We start from the raw sequence: 6,000 nt of genomic DNA, 5'->3' as shown, positions 1-6,000 counted from the left end.
GCTACTTAAAAGGCAGGAATTTGGAGAGTTTATTGAACACCAAATTAAAATGTACTTTGAAATAAGTACGGAATCAGTGAAAGACAAATTTATATTATGGGATGCACTGAAAGCTTTAATTAGAGGGCAGATAATAAGTTATGTAACTAAGATGAAAAAGGACTACAATCGGGAAATAGAACAGTTGAAAAGGGAGATAGTAAGTACAGAAAATGAACTAGCAAAAAGGGATGATATAACAAAAAGAAGAGAATTGGCGGACAAAAAAGAAATGAAACATTACAAACGTACATAAGGTGGAGAAGAACATAATGAAATTAAAGCAAAAGTATTATGAGCCAAGAGAAAAAACACATAAAATATTACCCTGGAAACTTAAAACAGAACAAGCTAAAAGAAATGTATTGGCATCAAGGAAAAAGGACAAACAAATTACATATAATCCAATGGAGATTAATGAGAACTTTAAGGAATTTTGTGAACAATTATACCAAACTGAGAATGAGGGGAAAGATGATAAAACAGAAGAGTTTTTAATTAAAATTGAACTGCCAAAATTGCAAGAAGAGGAGCAAAACAAGCTGATAAAACCATTTGAAATAGAAGAAGTACAGGATATATTAAAAAAGCTGCCAAACAATAAAACGCCTGGAGAGGATGGATTTCCAATGGAATTCTATAAAACATTTAAAGAGTTATTAATTCCTCCTCTCCTGGAAATAATGAACCAGTTAGAAGAAACACGAAACTTTCCAGATTCATGTAAGACAGCAATAATTACAGTAATACCAAAGACGGAGAAGGATCCACTAACACCAGCATCATATAGACCAATATCGCTACTAAATTCAGATTATAAGATAATAGCAAAATTATTAGCAAATAGATTGGCTGATTGTGTACCAAAAATAGTGAAACAAGATGAAACTGGATTTATTAAGAAAAGACGAACAGCGGATAATGTCTGTAAATTTATTAATTTAATTCATGCAGTTCAAGGAAATAAGAAGCCAACAGTGGCTGTTGCTTTAGATGCAGAAAAAGTCTTTGACAGGGAAGAATGGAATTATTTATTCAAAGTATTACAGAGGTTCAATCTACCAGAAAAATATATTAATTGGATTAAACCATTATATAATGGACCATTGGCGAAGATAACAGTCAATGGATATGTATCAAACCAATTTAAATTAAGCAGGTCTACTAGGCATTATCTCCCTCACTGTTTGCTTTAGCAATAGAACCATTGGCAGAACTGACAAGAACAGAAAATAAAATAAAAGGGATAAAAATGAAGGAGAAGGAGTATAAAATCAGTTTATTTGCAGATGACATCATAGTATACTTAACAGAACCAGAAATATCAATAAAAGAACTACATAAGAAATTGAAGGAGTATGGAGAAATAACGGGGTACAAGATCAACATAAATAAAAGTGAAGTGATGCCAATGAGTAATGTGGATTATATAGAATTTTAAAAAGAATCACCATTTAAATGGCAAACACAAGCAATTCAATATCTAGATATTAGGTTAGATAATAATTTAAGCCACTTGTACAAATTAAATTATCAGCCACTAAGAAAGAAATTGCAGGAAGTCTTAGAACATTGGAAAGAATTACCACTAACATTGATAGGGAGGGTAAATTGCATTAAAATGAATGTCTTTCCAAGGATACAATACATATTTCAATCATTACCAATTCCCTTAACAGAGAAATTCTTTAATGAACTAAAGAGAATAATAAGGAAATTTTTGTGGAAAGGGGGGAAACCAAGGATAGCGTTAGATAAATTAACAGAGAGGTACAACCAAGGTGGTTTGCAGTTACCAAACTTTAAAAATTATTATAGAGCAGCACAATTAAGGTATTTATCAGATTTTTATCAGACAAGGGAAAAACCAGATTGGACTAAGATAGAGCTAGATAAAATAGGGGAGAAGGTACCAGAACATATACTTTATAAGTGGGATGAAAATCTGGTACGATATAAAAGCTCACCAGTATTCCATCATTTACTTAATATATGGAAGAAGATTCACTTAAAAAGGAAAAACACAAATGACCAAATACCAAAATTATTATTGACGCAAATCAGCTAATCCCTTTTACAATTGATAACCTTTTCTTTAGAGAATGGGAGAGAAAAGGAATTAAAAGAATAGAAAATTGTTTTTTGGGAAATAATTTATTAACATTTGAACAATTGAAGTACAAATATGGAATAACTCATGGTACAATGTTTGGATATCATCAACTGAAAGCTTACTTAAAGGATAAATTGGGAAACAGACTGAGATTACCAGAAGGAAGCAGCTTTGAATATGTGATTACAGACACAATGATAATTAAAAGACTTATAATGAACATGTACATCAAGCTGCAAGATAAGGAAAATTACGAATAAGCTATAAACCCAATAAAAGTGGGAAAAGCATTTAAACATAAAGATAAAAAAAAATGAAACATGGGAAAAGTTACGTTCTGGAACTATGAAGAATATAATAAACACAAGGTTACGCATGATACAGTATAATTGGTTACACAGGTTATATATCACACCCCAAAAGTTTAAAAAAATGGGATCCAACATTATAAGATAGATGTTTTCGCTGTGAGAAGGAAATGGGAACAACAGTACATGCAATTTGGGCATGTGAGAAAGTGAAAAAGTTTTGGGGTGATCTAAATCAGATATTAAATAAAATCACAAAAAATAACATACCAAAAAATCCAAAGATCTTTCTTCTAAGTAATATAAGAAGTAAAGAATTAGGCCTCAAACTGGATGAAGTGCAAAAAAGATTTATTAAGATAGCCTTAGCTGTAGCAAAAAAATGTATAATGTCAACTTGGAAATCGGAAGAGAGCCTGAGAGTACAGCAATGGTACATAGAAATTTAAAAATATATTCTATTGGAAAAAATAACATATAATTAAAAAAATTAATTCATATTATTTGAACAAATTTGGGAACCGTACATCGAACATAACAGAGAGGGCTTGCCTCGGACTTAAAATGACAAGAAGACAAAATGACTTGATCCAGTGTGTAAAAGTAGATGACACATTTTTCTTGTTTATTTTTATTGTGTGATGACTTTGTTTAATGATTATGTTGTATATGTTGAATGTTTATTGGTTTTGGAGGGGGATGGGATGGGGGAGGGAAGGTAGGGGAAAAAGTGCCACTGTGTATATTTAAGAGGAAAATGTTTGTATGTATTTTCGTTGATATACTGTGAAAAAAAAATATTTAAAAAAAACAATTTGAGACTTATCTATTTTAATTCCAAACTCAATTTCTTAATATAACCCAATAAAAATACCATAGGATTAAGCGAAATTTTAAATTTAAATTAAACTTCTAAAAGTTCCTTAATTCAATTCCAAAAAGGTCTCATTGTTTCACATAACTAAGTAGAATGCAAAATAGAGCCAACTTGCTTTTGGCACCTAAAATATAAATCAGAAGAAATAAACTTATATTTCCTTAACTTCTCAGGAATTAAATATAACTAATGTATAAAATTATAATGAACCAATCTATATCTTACATTTACTATTTTAGTCATACTATTCTCACATATAATCATCCAATCATCCTGAGAAATTGATACAGACAAATCTTTTTCCCATTTTAACTTAGGTTTATAAATATCCATCTTAAGCATTTTATGCTGTGATAAGACATACATCTGAGATATAAACCCTTTCTTACTCCCTTCAGCAAGTAAACTTTCAAATTTAGACCGCCTAGGCAACCCTAATGTATGTTCAAAATTATCCAACAGTAAGGCTCTAACCTAATAATAAGTAAACAGGGTATTTGAAGAAATTTCATATTTCTCCTTCATTCTTTGAAACAAGATAAAATACCCAGCTTCGTAACAATTCTCTATTAACCTTTCTGTTCCCACATTTTCAAAAGCTGATTATTTAATGAAAAATAAAAAAGCTTATTTTGAAACAAAGGAGTTTTTGTTGAAATTTTACCTTCAGTACCTATAATTCCATTCTTCTCAGTCCATAACTCCATTAAATGCTTCAACACTGGTAAATTGTAACTCTGTAAAAGCTGAGAATTCCACATATAAATAAACTGATCCATCCTCTTTTCATTAATCTGAGACGATTCAATCTTGGCCCAAACCAAAGGTTTTCCACTTCAAACATTCTATTAATAAATTAAAATTGTGCCTATTCATAATAATTCTGAAAATGAGGAAATTCCAATCCTCCTAAAGCATATTTCCAAGTCAATTTCTGCAACGACACCCTTGCCATTTTACCTTTCCATAAAAATATCTTCACCAAAGCATTCAAATATTTTTAAAGATTTTGGGGAATTCTGCATGGAATAGACTGTAAAAGGTATTGTATACAGGAAAAGACATTCATTTTCACGCAATTTACTCATCCTCTCAACATTATTGGTAAATCTTTCCACCGATTTAAATCATATTTGATTTTGGACAATAAAGATAAATAATTCAATTCATATAAATGATTATAATTATCATCTATTATAATTCCTAAATGCTTAATTTTATCAGACCATTTAAATTTCACATTATGTTTACAAAATGAGTAGTCCGCATTAGCAAAAGGCTCTTATCTCTTATCTCAATGAATCTTATAACCTGATATTTCACCATATTGTTCCAGTCTTGCTTGCAAACTCCCCAAAGATTGCATAGGTTGCGTTTAAATATATCAAAACATCATCTACAAATAAATTTATTTTATACTCATCTGATTTCACCTTAATATTACCATCTTGTCTAATCAACTGAGCCAAAGGTTCAATAACTAATGCAAATAGAGATGGTAACAAAGGATAGCCCAGTCTAGTCAATCTAGATAATACAAAAAAGAAGATACCTGTCCATTTGTCACATCTCTAACTGAAAGATTTTTATATAAAACTTTAACCCAGCCAATAAAAAGAGGCCCAAATTTAAACTTTTACAACACTTGGAGGTGTTACGTGATGGCGTAGGGAGAAGACATGGGAAAGCACCTCCGCCTGGCAGAACTACTCAAAATACATTTAAATTAAAAAAAAAATTTTTGTAACTGCTGAAGTACTTTACAAATAGTTATAAGGAAGACTAAAGCTCAAATAGTAAAAAAAAAGCTACTAAACAGCCAGTAACTGTTGAAGAAACTCGGCCTACCGTACATATGGAGTCTCCGGCATCGATTTCAACACAGCCCCGACTGCACCGATCATCAATGGGCAGCGTCCATACCACTCTGGTGATGACCCCATGTATTGTCACGCAAGATGGCGCCGGCAATCAACATCGATCTCCTCCGGATCAAGAGGATCAATCGCGCATGCGTGCAACAGTCAAAATGGCACAGGCTGCGGGGGGACCTGACCTCCCTCAGTCCAGTGACTCTAGGCTGGCAGGGGAGATCCGCACCCATCGTTGGGCTGTTCTGACTCCCGTTTCAATGGTGGACGTCGCTGGAATAGAAGAGGAAGAGGAGCAGCTTGTGGAGGAGGAAGTAGGCTTGTTTGGAAGTAGACCTGTGTTGAGGCAGACTTTTAAGCTTAAGTCCGACCCTTCTCATTCTGATATTGCCTTGTCTGATTTATCCAGGCAAATGGAGAATTTGGCCATGCAGGTGAGCCAAGGGTTCTCAGTAGTCAAGGAGCAATTGACTGAGATGAAGGATGAAATGTCTGATACAAAGGGTGAAATGTCTTCTATCAAAATGGATGTTACTATGTGCCTGAGAGCAGTGGATAAGGTTCAAGATAAATTTAAGAAGATTGTAGATACATTTCTTGATTGTAAAGATGATGTGGAGCAGTGTAAAGAAAAGATGGGACAGATTGAGGATTTGTTTATTGGATGGGAGATTCAGAAGAGTGATTTGTTGAAGAAGATTGATGTTTTGGAGAATCAGAGTCAGAGGAATAAAGTTAAAATTATTGGTCTTCAGGAAGATTTTGAAGGTTCGGATCCAGTTCAATTTTTTC

The sequence above is a fragment of the Narcine bancroftii genome, chromosome 5 (assembly GCF_036971445.1).
Source record: "Narcine bancroftii isolate sNarBan1 chromosome 5, sNarBan1.hap1, whole genome shotgun sequence".
NCBI lineage: Eukaryota > Metazoa > Chordata > Chondrichthyes > Torpediniformes > Narcinidae > Narcine > Narcine bancroftii.
Note: the sequence above shows the minus strand (reverse complement) of the source record.